Source organism: Bos indicus, chromosome 8, assembly GCF_029378745.1.
Source record: "Bos indicus isolate NIAB-ARS_2022 breed Sahiwal x Tharparkar chromosome 8, NIAB-ARS_B.indTharparkar_mat_pri_1.0, whole genome shotgun sequence".
Taxonomy (NCBI): Eukaryota; Metazoa; Chordata; class Mammalia; order Artiodactyla; family Bovidae; genus Bos; species Bos indicus.
In genome coordinates this window covers 42,535,795-42,557,590 of record NC_091767.1, presented here as the reverse complement: position 1 = coordinate 42,557,590, position 21,796 = coordinate 42,535,795, and the positions used below count along the sequence as shown (strand labels likewise).

At 40.5% G+C, this 21,796-nt stretch overlaps 1 long non-coding RNA gene across 1 annotated transcript; it reads left to right on the top strand.

Annotated features, from left to right (window-relative positions):
• The first annotated feature begins 1,069 nt into the window (after positions 1 to 1,069).
• On the top strand, positions 1,070 to 20,463 carry LOC139184542 (uncharacterized). Its single transcript, XR_011568046.1, has 3 exons — positions 1,070 to 1,202; positions 4,615 to 4,755; positions 20,358 to 20,463. It is a non-coding gene; the product is annotated as an uncharacterized lncRNA (long non-coding RNA).
• Positions 20,464 to 21,796: the final 1,333 nt, after the last annotated feature.

Below are 21,796 nucleotides of genomic sequence, written 5' to 3'. Positions count from 1 at the left end.
CATTGGCAAACAGTCTCAACTTGGTTAACAATTTATGACTTATAAGAGGAACACTTTCAAATTGGATTTGAATGCCACAGTTCCCAGGATGACAGAAAAGGCTGGAAGCATTTGGAAACATACATGGGCTTCCTTGGTGGCTCAGGTGGTAAAGAATCCACCTGCAATGCAGAAGACCTGGGTTTGATCCCTGGGTTGGGAAGATCCCCTGGAGGAAGGAATGGCAACCCACTCCAGTATTCTTGCCTGGAGAATTCCATGGACAGAGGAGCCTGCTGGGCTACAGTCCGTGGAGTTGCAAAGAGTTTGACATGACTGAGTGGCTTTGACTTTCATACACCTTAATAAGCTTCATCATCTTATTCAGGAAGAAATGGAGGCAGAAAGATGAAGTGACCCCCCTCCCACAAGGACTCACACAGCCACTTAGGACAAGGACTACAGCTAGAACCTTTAGCCCCTGCCTGCCTTCCAACCCTGGGCTCTTCCAGCCCAAGCTGTTGCCATATATTCCGTTTTACTGCAGCTTCAAAAATCTGGCCCCTCAAAACCTTTCCTGGAATTGGACTTCTGAGCCTAAAAAGGCTTAATGTACGCTTTTGGGAAGGGAGAGCCACAAGCTGTCTAAGTGGTTTGATCCAGTTCGCCAATATTTACACCGTAGGATAATCTGCATTAACTTCATAAATAATGTAAATTCCTCCAAAGTGAGTTAACCATGAACTACGTGGTCTTTGGGAAAAAAAAAAAATCCATGTTATGCCACCACCCTGGCAGAGTTAACACCACCACGGAGGACCGAAGGTAACCCTGGGTTGTAGTCACCACTATTGACCATCCTAAGTGTGACTATTTTTAAACTACTGTACGCCTCGTTAAGCTGTGCTCTGAAAATGAGAAATTTGCTTTAACTGCATTGTTTTGAATTGCTGAGAGAAGAATCTATCAACCACAAGGTGCCCTGCTGCTGAACTCAGCCAAAAAGCTGTTAATAACTCCAGCAGATGTTTCAGCTTTTGAGGCCAATAGACTGCCTCCCTCCCTCCCCGCCCTCCCCTTTCCAGAATGAGATGCCAATAGGACTGAACTCCGCTGTCTGTGGTTGCTGCCACTGCGGCTGCCGCCGAGGCCAGTGGTCCCGCTGCTGCTGAGGAATGATTCTTTCAACAACCAGTGGCGACAGAACCTCACAGCCCTTTCAGGTCAGAACATTGTTGCTTTTTACCATCAGAAGTCTAAATCTTTGGAGGTGGAAATGAAGTAAGGGCGCAGAATTGGTATTCCTGGTTGGTTTTGTTGCCTTCATGGCCAGTCATCTCGTTTGGCTTGTTGTGGTTTCTCCCAGCCCTAAATGTCCGCCTCTCAGACTCATCAGCGTGTTGGCTTGCTGGGTGGAGGGTCATTCGTACATGAGGGTCCCTCTGGTCCTGGAGAGAGGACGTTGGGTTGGCAGCTTTGTGAAGGAGGCCTCAATGTGTTGCTCAGTTTTGTGGGCTTGTCTGTCTGATACGTGAGGCTCATGAAGCCCTGACCTGAGCAGTCCTGCAATATTAGGAGTGCATATTATAAATACAGCTGCATCCCTGTGAAATAGGTAGACTATGAGGGCATACAGGGCCCCTGCAGGCCCAGGGGGGGATGTGTCAACATCTCTGGACCGAGATAAACCTGACATCTTAACCTGAAACTAGATGTATGTTCCGAGGCATTCCAAATGAGAAGAAATTGGAAAATAAGAGGAAAGGGAAGATCATACTCCCTCCCCTCCCCCTGACTCTCCCCCCACCACTGCCACCTCCCACTCACTTATTTGAAAGAAAGTGCTTTAAGGCACCCCAGTGGCAGCAGGGTGACCAAGAAAACACAGGTGCACCACATTTACAGAATATCACATTGGCGAGGAACTCATCTGAACTGCACGTCTACACATATCATCACACAGAGAATTGCCGTTTCCAAGAGGGGAAGAATTGAGAGGCAGAATTAAGTTCATAAATATTTTGTTTCCTTATTTTGGTGTAACACAAAGGCAGACTATCCAAGACTCTGTGGACCTCTGCTGTCAGCTTCAACATTTGCCAACCACAGTAATTCAACCCCCAAAATCTCTGCTCTATGCCATGCTGGCTATAAAAAGTAAGCACTTTTTCCCTGGTGCCAGTGTCACCGTACGGTTTACATCTTCTCAGCACTGTGTATCTCTCTTTCTCAGGAAAAGCTCAGGAATACGATATAAGGCTTTAAAAAAAAAAACAACAACAACAACTGGATAAAGTAATAGACTCCACTGTGACTTGGTCTACATCCTTTGCAGTACACTTGCAGAGTGCTCATTAATGTGAATGGAATTTGCACATATGTATTGAAGGGAAAGCATTGTTGCCCATGCCTACATATTCTTTATTTTCTTATCAGACCAAGCTCAACACTGTACAACTGGAAGTCCAATGGCATCTTTTTTTTTTTTTAATTCTGAAGCATAAGTAACTCAGGTTAAAAATTATTCACTCTGAAATGTGGTGTTCCCACCAGCAAATGAGATGAGCATGCCTGCTTAGACAACTATGATTCCAAGAAGCCAATACCAGAGAAGGACTCTAGTAAAATAAGCAACCAATGCGGTAATAATAAAATAGGCTAAAAGAAAAACACAAGAAACTCCCTACTGAATCAGTAGAAAATACATTCTCATTATTTTTTTTAAATTCCATATTAATCTACCCATATGCATCTCCAGAGGGGTGAAAACACAAGATGAGGAAAAGAGAATCGAAAATAATCATGGTTGATTTGAGATTCAGACCTGCCAGCAGTGAATATTGGTAAAAGGCATTACTAAACTATATGGAGACGTCTGAGGCCCATTTAAATCCAGGCCATATACTTCACTAGGTCTTGAACTTTACCTGGAATCTTCCACTGCAAGAGATGATTTCCAAGCTATTTTGTTCTTGATTATTTCCAGTCCAAGTAAAATGGACAATAAAAAAAAAAAGATGTTTCGATACGATTTCCATGATGGATGTTCATGACCAAAATAACTCTACCATCTGATGTATTTCACAGTTTTAAGTTAAAACAGACCTGGTATAATATGCTTGTACATCTGGCTCAGGTGCTTCGGTTGCCATATGTTTGTGAAGTAATCCAAGGAGATGTTACAATTGCATGTTCCCCTTGGGACCTGAATAAAATGTGCCCACAAAGAGTTACCTAATTATTCATTCCTGCCAGCAACATCCTTGCCTAATAATAAGGAGGTGCTTAAAATGAGACAATAGTGCTTTCAATCTTGAGAGATGTCAGTGCCACTTATTGTTTCAAAAACAGAAAGTCTTTCGCATTTTTTAAAAAAAGAAAAAATATCCTTGGCCTTTAAAGCAAATAAAATACTCTGCAAGTGGGATATTTGATATTCTCATGGGAGCAAATTCTGTCATGCTGATCAAGGCAAGCATTCCCCCAAAATCACTGGCTGAAAGCCATGTAGACCCAGTGGAAATTGGTGACCCCAAGATTGATGGTCCCTAAGAAATGACTGCTCAGGTAACACTACATGTTTATAGAAAGTTGATAATTGTCAAATTGTTTTCGTATATGTTGCCATATTTAATTCTTACAACAACCTTCTAAAACATACAAGGCATACCATATTTGGCCTTGCCAGTTGATGTACCCATTCTTCATAGCACTAATTAGCCAGAAAGGTGAGCATCTTTTTAAAACTTAAAAAAAAAATGTTTTAGTCTCAACCAATGAGCACCAGTGCCATAATGCTTAGTTCTCACTTTAGGCCACTGACGATCTGCCTTCTTTCCTCTTTTCCTGCTACTTACAATCCTTTTATTCCATGACTCTCTTTCTTTTTTTTTTTTTTTTAATGATTCTCTTTTGATTCAAAATGAAAATTTTCCATTTTTTTCAAGGGTTAAAAAAAAAGGAGAGGATACAGGCTGCTCATGAAGATATAAATTTTAATGTAGGCTAGGACAAAGTTCAAATAAATAAGTCATGCTCTAGACCTAGCTTAGTCCACCATTAAACCAATTTAAAAGAATGTGGCAAAGATGAGAATATCAACCAGTAATCCTCTATCAGTGTCTTAATTGTGTATTGACTGAAGTCACAGATTATGTGGAGACTTGTATTTCCACAGGATTAGGCTAAAAGGCCCTACACAGCCAGATTAGGTTAGAGGTTCTTTTTCCCTAGAGTGTAGACCTCAGAGTCAAGCAGGATACAAGGATGAGAGACAGGGAGGAGATTGGCCTCAGGTTACCCAGTTTGTAAATGGATATCAATGCCCAGACATCTGCCTTCAACACGCTGGTTCAAAACAACAGTTTGTATGTTTATTGAAGTAGTTGACATACAATGTTATGTTACTTTCAAGTACACAACATGATGTTTTTATGGATTATGCTTCATTTGAGATTGTCATAAAATATCAGTTGTATTCCCTGTCCTGTATATTACACCCTTGCATCTTATTTTATAAATAGTTAACTGTACCTCTTAATCCTCCACCCCTATCTGGTCCTTCCCCTTGCCTCTCTCCCTGCTGGTTACTTGCTTGTTCTCTATAACCATGAGTCTGTTTCTGTTTTGTTATAGTGAAGGTATGGAAGCAACCTAAAGATCCATTAACAGATGAATGGATGAAGAAGATATTTTAAATGGATGCAATGAAACATACTCAGTCAGAAAAAAAAGAATAAAAGTTACCAATTGCAACAATCTGGATGAACCTGGAGGGTATGCTTGTACTTATTTTACTTATTCTTATAATAAGCCATATAGAGAAAAACAAATACTGTTTGCTTTCGGTTATATGTGGAATTGAAAAAAGAAAACAAAAGAATATAACAAAATCTTAACAAATTTTGATTGCTCAATATGTGATTTTTTTCCTGTATATATATTCCCCATGAGAAGAGACAATTACTGTAAGGAAGTGACTGACCTGGCTGTTAGTCTCTTACTGGGGTGAGGGAAATTTAAAACAAAGTTTGTAGACGAAGTGTTCGTTTTGCTGAAAAACGAAGCTCCACAAAATCGTCCTTGTTCTTATAGCCTGAGACCAGAAGGAGAAGGCTGCAATAGTTTAAAAAGGTCTGTGCGTTCTTGGCCTCAGTGTACGATGAATCTTAGACGAGTGTCTGCAGAGTCCATGAGACTTGAGGGCTCTATTATCAGAAGCTGAAACCCATCGTCTTTTTTTGTTCAAATTGAAGTGTAGTTAATGTACCATACTGTGCCAATGTCTGCTGTACAGTGAAATGACTCAGTTTTACATATATATACATTCTTTTTTTTAAAATACTCTTTTCCATTATGGTTTGTCCTGGGAGATTGGATATAGTTCCCTGTGCTATAGAGGGAAACCTATTATTTATTCACTCTAAATATTAAAGTGAATAGTTTGCATCTACCAACCCCCAATTCCCAGTCCATCTCTCACCCTCCTCCCCGTCCCTTGGCAACCACAAGTTTGTGAGTTTGTTTCTGTTTTATAGATAGGTTCATTTATCCCATATTTTAGATACCATATATAAATGGTATCATATGGTATTGTCTTTCTCTTTCTGACTTACTTCACTTAGTATGATAATCTCTAGTTGCATTCATGGTGCTACAAATGGCATTATTTCATTGTTCTGCATGGCTAAGTAGTATTCCATTGCATATATGTACCACATCTTCTTTATCAGTTCATCTGCTAATGAACATTTAGGTTGTTTGCATTGAAACCCATCTTCTTGAAGGATAGTGTCTCAGCAGAGCATATGCACAGACCTCATCCAATCCCTTTTCCAACACCTACTTCAGCTAATTCATTGAAGTAGTTAGACGTGGTCAAGGATATTCACAGCCATGATCTAACGTTCTTAAAAATAAATACATGTCCTAGTGGTGGTTTGGAGAAGGCAATGGCAACCCACTCCAGTACTCTTGCCTGGAGAATCCCATGGACGCAGGAGCCTGGTGGGCTGCCGTCTACGGGGTCGCACAGAGTTGGACACGACTGAAGCGACTTAGCTGCAGTGGTTATATAATAAGAATATAACATTCTTATTATAGCATAAGTTGTGGTCAGGATACATCCCAGTCTGTCTCAAGTTGTGTTAACCAAATGGGTGCATGCATGGATGTTCAGTCGATTCAGTCCTATCTGACTCTTTGTGACCCTGTGAACTGTAGCCCACCAGGCTCCTCTGTCCATGGGATTCTCCAGGCAAGAATACTGGAGCAGGTTGCCATGCCCTCCTCCAGGGAATCTTCCCAACCCAGGGACTAAACCCGCATCTCCTGCATTGAAGGCAGATTCTTTACCCCCTGAGTCACCTGGGAAGCCCAACCAAGTGCATATTCCTAATTTTAATTTTGGAAGGGCATGCTTTGAGACTCCCTAGGCAAATTTTTTCTCACTCATTGAAATGATGTAGTTTTCAAAAATGTATACATTTTCTTCTTTAACTAAATATTTGTTGAGTACCTAGTGGAGTACTAGTATACTACATGTATGAGTACTAGTTATGTAGTACATGTAGTACTAATATACTACATGTAGTACATATAGTACTAGTATACTACATGTATGAGTACTAGTATACTACATGCTATGCATACAAAGTTGAGAAAGCAAGTTCTCAAGATATTTGAACAAGTGAAGAATCAGACTTACAAACAGGCAAATACAATGAGATTTACTAAACTGGGTGATCCACAAAGATGAATGGCAGATTAGGATAACACATTTAAATCTGTCCTGGAAAACTTCCCAGAGGAAGAAGAAACATGAATACGTGTTTTCCAGACAGACCAAAGATTTTAAAGTGTATGCTGTGAGTCATGAGAGGCCAATGATCAATAGTAAGCGAAGGAGTAACATAATCAAATTTTTGTGTTTGAGCTCTGAGGCTACTACAAAGAGGAATTGGAAATGGGAATTTCTGGAAACTGAGCAAATGTCATGAGATGTATTGCAGTAGTTAAGGGACTTGATGGACCTATTCAAATAGACTGTGGTCCCACTAGAGATGAGAGCTACAATAGGAGAAAAATAAATTAAAAAATGCATTATTTTGGAATGTGAGAAAGGAGTCAAAGGCTTCCAGACTATTGGCTTGGGTAGTAGAGAAAGGGTCTAGAATTCATTAATATACAAAATAAAGGAGAGAACGCAGGTTTTGTGGAGTAACAGGGATGAGCATGAAAAGAGGAGCATGTTCAGTTCTGGATGTACTGTGGAATGTCCAGGTGGATTGATTTAGAAAACAGTTTGGAGGAGAACAAGATGGCAGAGGAGTAGGTGGATATGGAGTACATCTCTCTCCATGGATACATCAGGAATACATCTTCAGACACAAATGTATACAGAACACCAGCTGAGAGGGGACAGGAGTACCTGACCAGTGGAAAAGAATATATAGACCCATGCAAAACTTGGTACAACGAAGCAACTAGGGCGAAAAATAGGAGTGTTAGTAGCACTGGACTTGCCCTCAGTGGGTGGGAGAACTGAAGCAGGGGTCTGATCCCCACATCGGGGCAACTGACTGAGTCAGAGGAGAAACATTTAAGGCTGAGAGTTAAACAGCTGATCTGTGGCACCCTAAATGGAATGAGAATCAGACAGTCCTTACCGCAGCCATACGTACCCTGGACAGGGACACATATCCCCTGGAAGGCACAGTAGCTGGGAGCTGGAGTTAAGGATTATGGAGCAATCCCAGGGCAAGCGCTGCTGTTGTCTGTGAAGAGAGGAATCGAGGGGATGTGAGGGAGGAGATTATTGTGTGAAATGCCTGTGGAGGAAAACCAGGCAGCCATGGAAGCAAGGGGATTGTGCTGAGTCATGCATAGGGGATGGAGCCATCACCATAGCCTCTCTCCTGCCATACACCAGCGTTGGCAGCTGAACAATAGATAGGTTGGCCCATCAAACACCTGATGCACTGAACTACAGAGTAGGACCCCATCCAGGATGCCCCTTTAAGTGCCTGGCGTGCCAATCTACAGAGTAGGACCCCAGCCAGGGGGGCCCTCTATGTGCCTGACACACCGAATAACAGAGAAGGGCCCCAGGCAAGGGAGCCCACTAAGTGCCTGAACGGGCAGAGCTATACCAAAGAGGCCTTTTGATCTCCAGCTATAAGAGGCTCAAAAAAAAAAAAAAAAAAAAACCCTCTGATAGGGCCATAACTCCTGTGGCGAAGGCAGTCCGTGTCCCTGCACACTTGGCACTGCCAGGGTCCCTGCAAGCCAAGCAGCTGCACCACCTTCATGCTCAACTCTCACTGGGGCAATGCTGACACAAGCAAAAAAAAAAAATCTTGAGCCTATGCATGTAGGGTCACTTTGGCAGTGTCCAGCTCTTTATGACCCTGTGGACTGTGGCCTGCCAGGCTTCCCTGTCAGGGAGGGGGCTGTTCTCCAGGCAAGATACTGGAGCATATTGGCCAATACTGGCTGCCATATCCTTCTGGAGCACTATATTTCCTGCTGCCCTAGCCGCCAACTCCCCTGAGTACCTGCTGCTGCCAGAACCCCTGTGACCCAAGCAGCTGCACCACCTCCACACCTGGCCCTCACAGGGGCAAACCCAAGTTCTCCAGGGCAGCCTCAAGAGGAAACCCCAGTGGACGACCCACATGCAGAGGTGGAAACAAAACCACAACTGAAACCCAGGGGCAGTGTGACTAAGGAAGAAGACCCAAAACCTTTGTACTAGCTGTACAAAGCTGCGGATTAAATCCACACAATCAACTAGGCAGACTCTGTCTATGGAATGTATAAGAGGTCATTGAGAGCTCCCACAAAAGAAAATGCACTAGCTCTGATAACTGTGGACACTGGACGCAAGAACACAGAGGAGTAGGACCAGATTAGAATCTGAGCTGCCCCACAGCAGGTCCAGAGATCAGCACAGTATTGGAGGGCATCCTAGGGAGGTGAGATGGACTGTGACTTCCAGCGAGGGAAAGAACTCTGACAGCAGTGACTCAAGAAAAGCATTTATTATTCTTATGTTTTGACTGCTTCTGTAGATTCTTTTGGATTTTTTTCTTTTTTTTCCTTTTATCCCCCCTCTGTTGCAGTTGTTGATTTTATTGGCACTATGAAATCAAATTAAGGTTTTGAGCTTTTTTTCTCTTTTTTTCTCAGTCACATTTTTTTATTGTTGTTATAAACCTCTTCCTCTACATTGGGCTTTTGCAGTTCTTGGGAGTTTTCCTTTTCTCCTATATTCTTTCTTCTGCCTTTTTTTCTTTTCTCTTTTTTATAATTTTAACTTACAATTTTTGTAAACCTATTATATTTTTCTATATTTATTCCTTTATTTGCCTTTCCTACTGTTCTTTTCCCCTTGCAGTTAATCTTTAATGCATATAAATCTTCTTCATCTATCTCTGTTTAACTTTGCATATGTATTCTTTCTTTCTTTTCTTTCTTTCCTTTCCTCTCAATGTATTTCTTAATTTTGTTTTCATTTCTTTATTCCCCACTTGGCACCTTGCTTTAGTTTTGTTTTCCAATTTGTGCTTTAGTTAGTTTTGTTCTTAACTGGTAAATATAATTTTTATTTCCTTTGTTCACTGGGTCAGTCTATTTTACTTTATTTTTGTTGTACCATTTTGACTTTGCTCATGGGTGTTTATGTATATTTGTATATTCCATTATCTTAATTATTATTTGCCTGATTTTGTAACTGCCATTTGTCTGGGGTTCATCTTTGCTTTCTCGTTTTGGGATATTTGTTTTAATCTCACTTAATGCCATAACAAACCACTTGTGGCATCTATGTTCCTGACCAGAGATCAAGCCCTGAGCCTTTGGAGTGGGAGCACTGACTCCAAGACCATAGAATAACAGAGAACTGACCCTGCTGCTGCTGCTGCTGCTAAGTTGCTTCAGTCGTGTCCGACTCTGGGCGACCCCATAGACGGTAGCCCACCAGGCTCCCCTGTCCCTGGGATTCTCCAGGCAAGAACACTGGAGTGGGTTGCCATTTCCTTCTCCAGGGCATGAAAGTGAAAAGTGAAAGGGAAGTCGCTCAGTCGTGTCCTACGCTCAGCGACCCCATGGACTGCAGCCCACCAGACTCCTCCGTCCATGGGATTTTCCAGGCAAGAGTACTGGAGTGGGGTGCCATTGCCTTCTCCAGAACTGACCCTAGGGAGTATCAAATAGTGAGAACTCACATAAAGGAAATCACTTGAATAGAAGACCCAGCATCACACAACCACCAGTAGCACCCTGTGCAGGACGCCTCATCTAAACAACAAACAAAACAAAACTACAAACCCAATCATCAGCAGACAGGAGTACCACCTCATTCAGCCTTCCCCATCAGAGGAAAAGCAAACAAACAAACAAAAACTCAGCACAAATCTCACCCTATATGAAACTTGTACAAACCACTGGACCAACCTTAGGAGGGCAGAAACCAAAAGGAAGACAGAACTCAACCTTAAAGCCTGGAAAAAGGAGACCTCAAACACAAGTTAAAAAAAAAAATAGTAAAAAGGCAGAGAAATACTATACAAATGAAGGAACAAACTGGAAACACAGAAGTCCAAATAAATGAAGAGGAAATAGGCAAAGGACCTGAAAAAGAATTCAGATTAATGATGGTAAAGATGGTCAAAAACCTTGAAAACAAAATGGAGAAAATACAAGAATCAATTAAAAAAGACCTAGAAGAATTAGACTAAACCTTCAGAGACAACACAATTACTGAAATTAAAAATACTCTAGAAGGAATCAGTAGCAGAATATCTGAAGCAGAAGAACGAATCAGTGAGCTGGAAGATAAAATGATGGAAATAACTTCTGAAGAGCAGACTAAAGTAAAAAGAATGAAAAGAACTGGGGATAGAATCAGAAACCTCTGGGACAATATCAGATGCACCAACATTCAAATTATAGGGGTCCGAGAAGAAGAAGAGAAAAAGAAAGGGTATGAGAACATTTTTTAAGAGATTATAGGTGAAAATTTCCCCAACATGGAAAAGGAAATAATCCATCAAATCCAAGAGACATAAAGAGTCACATTCAGGATAAACCCAAGGAGAAACACTCCAAGACACTAATGAAACTAACAAAGACTGAACACAAAGAATATTAAAAGCAGGAAGGGAGAAGGAACCAGTAACATACAAGGGAAACCCCATAGGCTTAACAGCTGATCTTTCAGCGGAAACTCTGCAGGCCAGAAGGGAATGACAGGATATATTTAAAGTATTGAAAGGGAAAAATCTACAACCAAGATTATTGTACCCAGCAAGGATCTCACTCAAAATTGATGGAGAAATAAAAAGCTTTTCAGACAAGCAAAAGTTAAGAGAATTCAGAACCACCAAACCAGCCTTACAACAAATGTTAAACAGACTTATATAGTCAAGAAATACAAGAGAAGAAAACATATCTACAAAATCAACCCCAAACAATTAAGAAAATGGCAATAGGAACACATATATCAATAATTACTTTAAATGGAAATGAATTAACTGCTCCAACCAAAAGACACAGACTGCCTGAATGGATACAAAAACAAAGCCCATATATTTACTGTCTACAAGAAACCCATTTCAGACCTAAAGACACATACAGATTGAAAGTGAGAGGATGGTAAAATTAGCAATCCTCATATCAGACAAAATAGACCTTAAAATAAAGATTACAAGAGATAGGAAGGACACGACATAATGATCAAGGGATCAATCCAAGAGGAAGACATAACAATTGTAAATATCTATGCACCCAGCATAAGAGCACCTCAATACATAAGACAAACACTAACAGACATAAAAGGAGAAATGGACAGTAACACAATAATAGTAGGAGACTTTACACCCACTCACACCAATGGACAGATCATCAAAACATAAAATTAATAAGGAAACACAAGTCTTAAATGATATATTTGATGACATGGATCTCATTGATATCTTCAGGATATTCCCTCCAAATCCAGAAGAATATGTCTCCTTCTCAAGCACACATGGAACATTCTCCAGGATAGACCACATCTTGGGTCACAAATCAAGCCTCAGTAAATTTAAGAAAATTGAAATCATATCAAGCATCTTCTCAGACCACAATGCTATGAGACTAGATATCAATTACGAGGGAAAAAAATGAAACACAAACACATGGAAACTAAACAACACGTTTCTAAATAACCAACAGGTTCCTGAAGAAATCAAAAGGGAAATCAAAAAAATCTCTAGAAACAAATGACAATGAAAACACGACAACTCAAATCCTATGGGAAGCAGCAAAAGCAGTTCTCAGAGGGAAGTTTATAGCAATACAATCCTACCTCAAGAAATACATGGACTAGAGAACCTAACTTTACACCTAAAACAACTGGAAAAAGAAGAAGAACAACAACAACAACAAAAAAAAAACAAAATTAGTAGAAGGAAAGAAATCCTAAAGTTTCAAGCAGAAATAAATGGGAAAAAAATGGAAGAAACAATAGTAAAGATTAATAAAACTAAAAGCTTTGTTCTTTGAGAAGATTAACAAAATCGACAAGTCTGTAGCCAGACTCATCAAGAAAAAACGAGACAAAAGTCAAATCAACAAAATTAGAAATGAAAAAGGAGAGGTTATAACAGACAATGCAGAAATACAAAGGATTATAAGAGACTATTTTGAACAACTATATGGCAATAAAATGCTTAACCTGGAAGAAATGGACAGATTCTTACAAAAGTTCAATCTTCCAAGACTGAACCAGGAAGAAATAGAATTCATGAACAACCCAATTACAAGCACTGAAATTGAAGCTGTGATCACAAATCTCCCAAAAGACAAAAGCCCAGGACCAGATGGCTTCACAGGAGAATTCTATCAAACATTTAGAGAAGAGCTAATGCCTATCCTTCTAAAACTCTTTCAAAAAATTGCAGAGGGAGGACCACTTCCAAACTCATTCATGAGACCACCATCACCCTGATACCAAAACCAGAAAAAGACAACACACACAAAAACTACAGGCCAATATCACTGATAAACATAGGTGCAAAAATCCTCAACAATGCTGGTAAAATTTTAGCAAACAGAATTCAGCAACACATCAAAAACCTCATACACCATGATGAAGTTGGGTTTATTCCAGGAATGCAAAGATTCTTCAATATACACAAATCAATAATGTGATACGCCATATTAACAAATTGAAAGATCAAAACCATATAATCTCAATAAATGCAGAAAAAGTCTTTGACAAAATTCAGCACTCATTTATGATTAAAACTCTTAAAAATTTTAATCTACTTTTGAAACTGCCTCAGCATCAGTTCAGTTCAGTCACTCAGTTGTGTCCGACTCTTTGCAAGCCCATGAATCACAGCACGCCAGGCCTCCCTGTCCATTACCAACTCCTGGAGTTCACCCAGACTTACGTCCATTGAGTCAGTGATGCCATCCAGCCATCTCATCCTCTGTCATCCCCTTCTCCTCCTGCCCCCAATCCCTCCCAGCATCACAGTCTTTTGCAATGAGTCAACTCTTCTCATGAAGTGGCCAAAGTACTGGAGTTTCAGCTTTAGCATCATTCCTTCCAAAAAAATCCCAGGGCTGATCTCCTTCAGAATGGACTGGTTGGATCTCCTTGCAGTCCAGGGGACTCTCAAGAGTCTTCTCCAACACCACAGTTCAAAAGCATCAATTCTTCGGCGCTCAGCCTTCTTCACAGTCCAACTCTCACATCCATACATAACCACAGGAAAAACCATAGCCTCGACTAGACAAACCTTTGTTGGCAAAGTAATGTCTCTGCTTTTGAATATGCTATCTAGGTTGGTCATAACGTTCCTTCCGAGGAGTAAGTGTCTTTTAATTTCATGGCTGCAGTCACCATCTACAGTGATTTTGGAGCCCCCAAAAATAAAGTCTGACACTGTTTCCACTGTTTCCCCATCTATTTTCCATGAAGTGATGGGACCGGATGCCATGATCTTAGTCTTCTGAATGTTGAGCTTTAAGCCAACTTTTTCACTCTCCACTTGCACTTTCATCAAGAGGCTTTTTAGTTCCTCTTCACTTTCTGTCATAAGGGTGGTGTCATCTGCATATCTGAGGTTATTGATATTTCTCCTGGTAATCTTGATTCCAGCTTGTGTTTCTTCCAGTCCAGCATTTCTCATGATATACTCTGCATATAAGTTAAATAAACAGGATGACAATATACAGCCTTGACGTACTCCTTTTCCTATTTGGAACCAGTCTGTTGTTCCATGTCCAGTTCAAACTGTTGCTTCCTGACCTGCATTCAGATTTCTCAAGAGGCAGGTCAGGTGGTCTGGTATGCCCATCTCTTGAAGAATTTTCCACAGTTTATTGTGATCCGCACAGGCAAAGGCTTTGGCATAGTCAATAGAGCAGAAATAGATGTTTTTCTGGAACTCTCTTGCTTTTTCCATGATTCAGCGGATGTTGGCAATTTGATCTCTGGTTCCTCTGCCTTTTCTAAAACCAGCTTGAACATCAGGAAGTTCACGGTTCACGTATTGCTGAAGCCTGGCTTGGAGAATTTTGAGCATTACTTTACTAGCTTGTGAGATGAGTGCAATTGTGCAGTAGTTTGAAGATTCTTTGGCATTGCCTTTCCTTGGGATTGGAATGAAAACGGACCTTTTCCAGTCCTGTGGCCACTGCTGGGTTTTCCAAATTTGCTGGCATATTGAGTGCAGCACTTTCGCAGCATCATCTTTCAGGATTTGAAATAGCTCAACTGGAATTCCATCACCTCCACTAGCTTTGTTCGTAGTGATGCTTTCTAAGGCCCACTTGACTTCACATTCCAGGATGTCTGGCTCTAGGTCAGTGATCACACCATCGTGATTATCTGGGTCGTGAAGATCTTTTTTGTACAGTTCTTCTGTGTATTCTTGCCATCTCTTCTTAATATCTTCTGCTTCTCTTAGGTCAATACCATTTCTGTCCTTTATCGAGCCCATCTTTGCATGAAATGTTCCTTTGGTATCTCTGATTTTCTTGAAGAGATCCCTAGTCTTTCCCATTCTGTTGTTTTCCTCTATTTCTTTGCATTGATCACTGAAGAAGGCTTTCTTATCTCTTCTTGCTATTCTTTGGAACTCTGCATTCAGATGCTTATATCTTTCCTTTTCTCCTTTGCTTTTCGCTTCTCTTCTTTTCACAGCTATTTGTAAGGCCTCCCCAGGCAGTCATTTTGCTTTTTTGCATTTCTTTTCCATGGGGATGGTCTTGATCCCTGTCTCCTGTACAATGTCACGAACCTCTGCACATAGTTCATCAGGCACTCTATCTATCAGATCTAGTCCCTTAAATCTATTTCTCACTTCCACTGTGTAATCATAAGGGATTTGATTTAGGTCATACCTGAATGGTCTAGTGGTTTTCCCTACTTTCTTCAATTTAAGTCTGAATTTGGCAATAAGGAGTTCATGGTCTGAGCCACAGTCAGCTCCTGGTCTTGTTTTTCCTGACTGTATAGAGCTTTCCATCTTTGGCTGCAAAGAGACAAAAAACTGTACACAGAAAATTATAAGACACTGATGTAAGAAATCAAAGATGACATAAACAGATGGAGAGATATTCCATGTTCCTGGGTAGGAAGAATCAATATTGTGAGAATGACTATACTTTCACGTGCAATCTACAGATTCAGTGCAATCCCTATCAAATTACCAATGGCATTTTTCACAGAACTAGAACAAAAAATTTCACAATTCATGTGGAAATAAAAAAGACACCGAATAGCCAAAGCAGTCTTGAAAAAGAAGAATGGAGCTGGAGAAATCAACTTTCCTGACTTCAGGTTATACTACAAAGCTACAGTCATCAAGACAGTATGGTACTGGCACAGAAAGAGAAATATAGGCCAATGGAACAAGATAGAAGCCGAGAAATAAACCCATGCACCTATGGGTACCTTATTTTTTACAAAGAAGGCAAGAATATGTAATGAGGCAAAGACAGTCTATTCATAAATGGTGCTGGGAAAACTGGACAACTACATGTAAAACAATGAAATTAGAACACTTTCTAACACCATACACAAAGATAAACTCAAAATGGATTAAAGACCTAAATATAAGACCAGAAAGTATAAAACTCTTAGAGAAAAACATAGGCAGAAGACTCGACATAAATCCAAGCAAGATCCTCTATGACCCACCTCCTAGAGTAATGGAAATAAAAACAAAAGTAAACAAGTGGGACCTGATTAAACTTAAAAGCTTTTGCACAGCAACGGAAACTATAAGCAAGGTGAAAAGACAACCCTCAGGATGGGAGAAGATAATAACAAATGAAACAACTGACAAAGGATTAATACAACTCAACACCAGAAAAACAAACAACCCAATCAAAAAGTGGGGAAAAGACCTAAACAGACATTTCTCCAAAGAAGACATACAGGTGGCTAACAAACACATGAAAAGATGTTCAACATTGCTCATTCTTAGAGAAATGCAAATCAAAACCACAATGAGATATCACCTCACACAAGTCAGAATGACCATCATCAAAAAGTCTACAGAAAATAAATGCTGGAGAGAGTGTGGAGAAAAGGGAACACTCTTGCACTGTTGTTGGGAATATAAATTGATATAGCCACTATGGAAGACAGTATGGAGATTCCTTAAAAAACTAGGAATAAAACCACCATATGACCCAGCAATCCCACTCCTAGGCATATACCCTGAGGAAACCAGGTTTGAAAAAGACACATGTATCCCATTGTTCATTGCAGCACTATTTACAATAGCTAGAACATGGAAGCAACCTAGATGTCCATCGACAGATGAATAGATAAAGAAGTTGTGGTACATATACACAATGGAATATTACTCAGCCACAAAAAGGAATGCATTTGAGTCAGTTCTGATGAGGTGGATGAACCTAGAACCTATTATACAGAGTGAAGTGAGTCAGAAAGAGAAAGATAACTATCTTATTCTAACGCACATATACAGAAACCTGAAAAATGGTACTGAAGAACTTATTTACAGGGCACCAGTGAAGAAACAGACATAGAGAACAGACTTATGGACATGGGGAGAGGGGAGAAAAGGGTAGGATGAATGGAAAGAACAACATGGAAACTTACATTACCATATGTAAAATGGAGAGTCAATGGGGATTTGCTGTATGGCTCAGGAAACTCAAACAGGGGCATTGTATCAATCTAGAGAGGTGGGATAGGGAGAGAGATGAGAGGGAGGGGCTATATGTATCCCTATGGCTGATTCATGTTGACGTTTGACAGAAAACAACAAAAATCTGTAAAGAAATTATCCTTCAATTAAAAAGTAAATTAAAAAGAAAAAGAAAAGAAAACAATTTGGAGACATAGAACTGGGGCTTAGAATCGAGACTTAGATGAAAAACATTGTTAGGGACAAGATCTCCCCCAAAAGTGACTAAAGTGAGGAAACAAAATACTGATATTTAAGAAGTGGCAGAGAGAGAGAAACCAATCAAGACACCAGAAAAGAGCCACCAATGCAGAGGTAAATCAGGAGAGAGAGAAATGCCATGGGAGACAAAACCAGAACTTTTAAGAACATGAAATTTCATCAGAACAAGCCACATAAATTGAGAACTAACTGTGCTTAGTCTGTTGGGTGAGTAAGTACACAGGACTATCTCAGTGCAGGAATAGGGGAGAGCCAGGTTAGAGTGGAGAAAAGATCACTAGACCATTCAGGTATGACCTAAATCAAATCCCTTATGATTATACAGTGGAAGTGAGAAAGAGATTTAAGGGACTAGATCTGATGGATAGAGTGCCTGATGAACTATGGACGGAGGTTCGTGACATTGTACAGGAGACAGGGATCAAGATCATCCCTGTGGAAAAGAAATGCAGAAAAGCAAAATGGCTGTCTGAGGAGGCCTTACAAATAGCTGTGAAAAGCAAAGGAGAAAAGGAAAGATATAAGCATCTGAATGCAGAGTTCCAAAGAATAGCAAGGAGAGATAAGAAAGCCTTCTTCAGTGATCAATGCAAAGAAATAGAGGAAAACAACAGAATGGGAAAGACTAGGGATCTCTTCAAGAAAATCAGAGATACCAAAGGAACATTTCATGCAAAGATGGGCTCGATAAAGGACAGAAATGGTATTGACCTAACAGAAGCAGAAGATATTAAGAAGAGATGGCAAGAATACACAGAAGAACTGTACAAAAAAGATCTTCACGACCCAGATAATCACGATGGTGTGATCACTGACCTAGAGCCAGACATCCTGGAATGTGAAGTCAAGTGGGCCTTAGAAAGCATCACTACGAACAAAGCTAGTGGAGGTGATGGAATTCCAGTTGAGCTATTTCAAATCCTGAAAGATGATGCTGCAAAAGTGCTGCACTCAATATGCCAGCAAATTTGGAAAACCCAGCAGTGGCCACAGGACTGGAAAAGGTCCGTTTTCATTCCAATCCCAAGGAAAGGCAATGCCAAAGAATCTTCAAACTACTGCACAATTGCACTCATCTCACAAGCTAGTAAAGTAATGCTCAAAATTCTCCAAGCCAGGCTTCAGCAATACGTGAACCGTGAACTTCCTGATGTTCAAGCTGGTTTTAGAAAAGGCAGAGGAACCAGAGATCAAATTGCCAATATCCGCTGAATCATGGAAAAAGCAAGAGAGTTCCAGAAAAACATCTATTTCTGCTTTATTGACAATTCCAAAGCCTTTGCCTGTGCGGATCACAATAAACTGTGGGAAATTCTTCAAGAGATGGGCATACCAGACCACCTGACCTGCCTCTTGAGAAATCTGAATGCAGGTCAGGAAGCAACAGTTTGAACTGGACATGGAACAACAGACTGGTTCCAAATAGGAAAAGGAGTAAGTCAAGGCTGTATATTGTCACCCTGCTTATTTAACTTATATGCAGAGTACATCATGAGAAACACTGGACTGGAAGAAACACAAGCTGGAATCAAGATTGCCGGGAGAAATATCAATGACCTCAGATACGCAGATGACACCACCCTTATGGCAGAAAGTGAAGAGGAACTAAAAAGTCTCTTGATGAAGGTGAAAGAGGAGAGTGAAAAAGTTGGCTTAAAGCTCAACATTCAGAAGACTAAGATCATGGCATCCGGTCCCATCACTTCATGGGAAATAGATGGGGAAACAGTGGAAACAGTGTCAGACTTTATTTTGGGGGGCTCCAAAATCACTGCAGATAGTGATTTCAGCCATGAAATTAAAAGACGCTTACTCCTTGGAAGGAAAGTTATGACCAACCTAGATAGCATATTCAAAAGCAGAGACATTACTTTGCCAACAAAGGTCCATCTAGTCAAGGCTATTGTTTTTCCAGTGGTCATGTATGGATGTGAGAGTTGGACTGTGAATAAAGCTGAGCGCCGAAGAATTGATGCTTTTGAACTGTGGTGTTGGGGAAGACGCTTGAGAGTCCCTTGGACTGCAAGGAAATCCAACCAGTCCATTCTGAAGGAGATCAACCCTGGGTGTTCTTTGGAAGGAATGATGTTAAAGCTGAAACTCCAGTAATTTTGGTCACCTCATGGGAAGAGTTGATTCATTGGAAAAGACTCTGATGCTGGGAGGGATTAGGGGCAGGAGGAGAAAGGGACGGCAGAGAATGAAATGGCTGGATGGCATCACCGATTCGATGGACATGAGGTTGGATGAACTCCGGGAGTTGGTGATGGACAGGGAGGCCTGGTGTGCTGCGATTCATGGGGTTGCAAAGAGTCAGACGTGACTGAGTGACTGAACTGACTAACTGATGTGGAGTCAGAGAGAGTAAGTGTAGGTTGTACTTTGTAAAAGAATAACTGTTAAAGAAAGAAGCATGGGGATGCTTTTTGAAAAGTGGCCATTAAATAGCTTTTTTTGTTTGTTTGTTTTCTGAATGAGAGGAATGACCATATCTTTATGCTGAAGTGAACAACCAATACTACACTGAAGGGAAGAAAAGAATGTGACTGATAAAGCAGATTTCCTAGAGAGGCAGTGTGGAATAATATCCACTGCACCAGTAGATGGAATTGCCTTTGATAAGAAAACTGTTTTTTACTAGAGATGAAGACAAAGACAGAAAAGGGATGAATGCAGATGTGGGTGGGCTTATGGGGAAATGGGAGAAAAAAGCCACTCTTGGTAGCTGCTCATCCCTACCTTAGAAACAAGGTCATCCCAAAGAGAGAAGATTGAAAGCTTTGAAGAGTGGTGAAGGTTTGGAATTGCAGCTCGGGGAAATGGGAGAAGCACGTGTAATAGGACTGCTGAGTAACATTGCGGGAACAACTGAGATTAGTTTTAGTCCAGATTTATGGCCTCCGTTCTATATGGTTGTGATTTTTCTTTTTCCTGCAGCGGAGCAATGCTCAAGAAATGTTTACAGCTGAGCAGGCACTGAGGGGATTGCCTGAAGGACACGAAGTCCATCCATCTCTCCAGATACTTTGGATTATTTCTCAAGATCAAGGTAAACCATCCAAATTAAATGGTTGAGCTTTATTATTCTGGTCCCCCTTCTTCACTTTTACTAAGTTGCATTTTGGTCTCAGGCCTCAGTTTCCTTGGAGGGACCCAGTGACAGACAGGCATAGGCCAGTCCTTATTGTGAGCACCACAGGGGCTGTGGAGAAAGGGCAACCTCTGACCCACTCATGTTCCACTCATGAGGGCACAAAGAGTCATTTCCTTTAAGCCCAAATGCCAGGGAACAACTGGGTTTTATACCAGGTTAACCTGGTATGAAGCTAGGCACAGTCCAGAGCGTGGTCTTCACTTTGGAATACTCGGGTTCACATGTAGAATTCATCATCTGTTAGCTGGTTGACCTTGAGCCTCTTAACTTCTCTGTGCCTCAGTTTCCTTGTCTGTAACATAACAAAATATTTATTCCTACTTCATAAGGCTACAGTGAGAATTAAGTGAGACAGTCAACATAAAAGTGCTTAGCACTGTGGCGAATCGTTAAAATCCTTAATGCTTATTAGCCAGCTTTGTTGCTGTTATTATCTTCCAACTGTTCTTTTCAGGCTTTGTGTTTTGTCTGTATCCTCAGTGTGACATGTATTTGTATGCATTTGTTTACCTCTGGTCTCCACTTAATTTTCCCCCCTTTTTTCCATCACCCATACTTGACTTATTTATTATCTGATACCTACCTATCACAGTTTTGGAATGAGGTGGAACCTAAGAAAGTGAATTCAAGGAGGTCTTAACCCACCCAATCAACAACTGTAAAGACTCTTCTGTCCATTTTTACCCCTGTTGTAGTATATATTTCAGAGATGAGAAAAAGGATTTGGAACTTTCTTATCCCACATTTGCATCCAGAAATGCAAGTTTCCTTGAAGTCCATTTCGCCTGATATTTACTTTTTTTTTCAATCATTTTTGTTCAGTGCCTAAAGGGACTTCACCCTAATTCAATATCAGCTCAAATATTTCTCATTATAAATAAACAACATATTATTGTATTTGCAGAGGAGAGTGGATTACCGTAGTGATGGAAGTGGTTACAGTTTGGGGAAGGATGAGGGCTGGACCTAATGCATCTCTGCTTCTTACTAGCTCTTTTTGCCATTGGAACTCTGGCCTTGGTTCTTTCATCTGCTAAGTAAAGTTTACTGTTTTGATCTCATAGTGTGGTTGTGAGAAATAAAAAAAAGCACACAGCAAAAGTTAGTTAAGTCTGCATCTAGTATAAGAAGTGACAACATTCAAATACCCATTCAAACTTGTACCTGAAAAATTGGACCAAGAATTCAATAATTCTTAAATATGTTTGAAAGGCAACCTGAG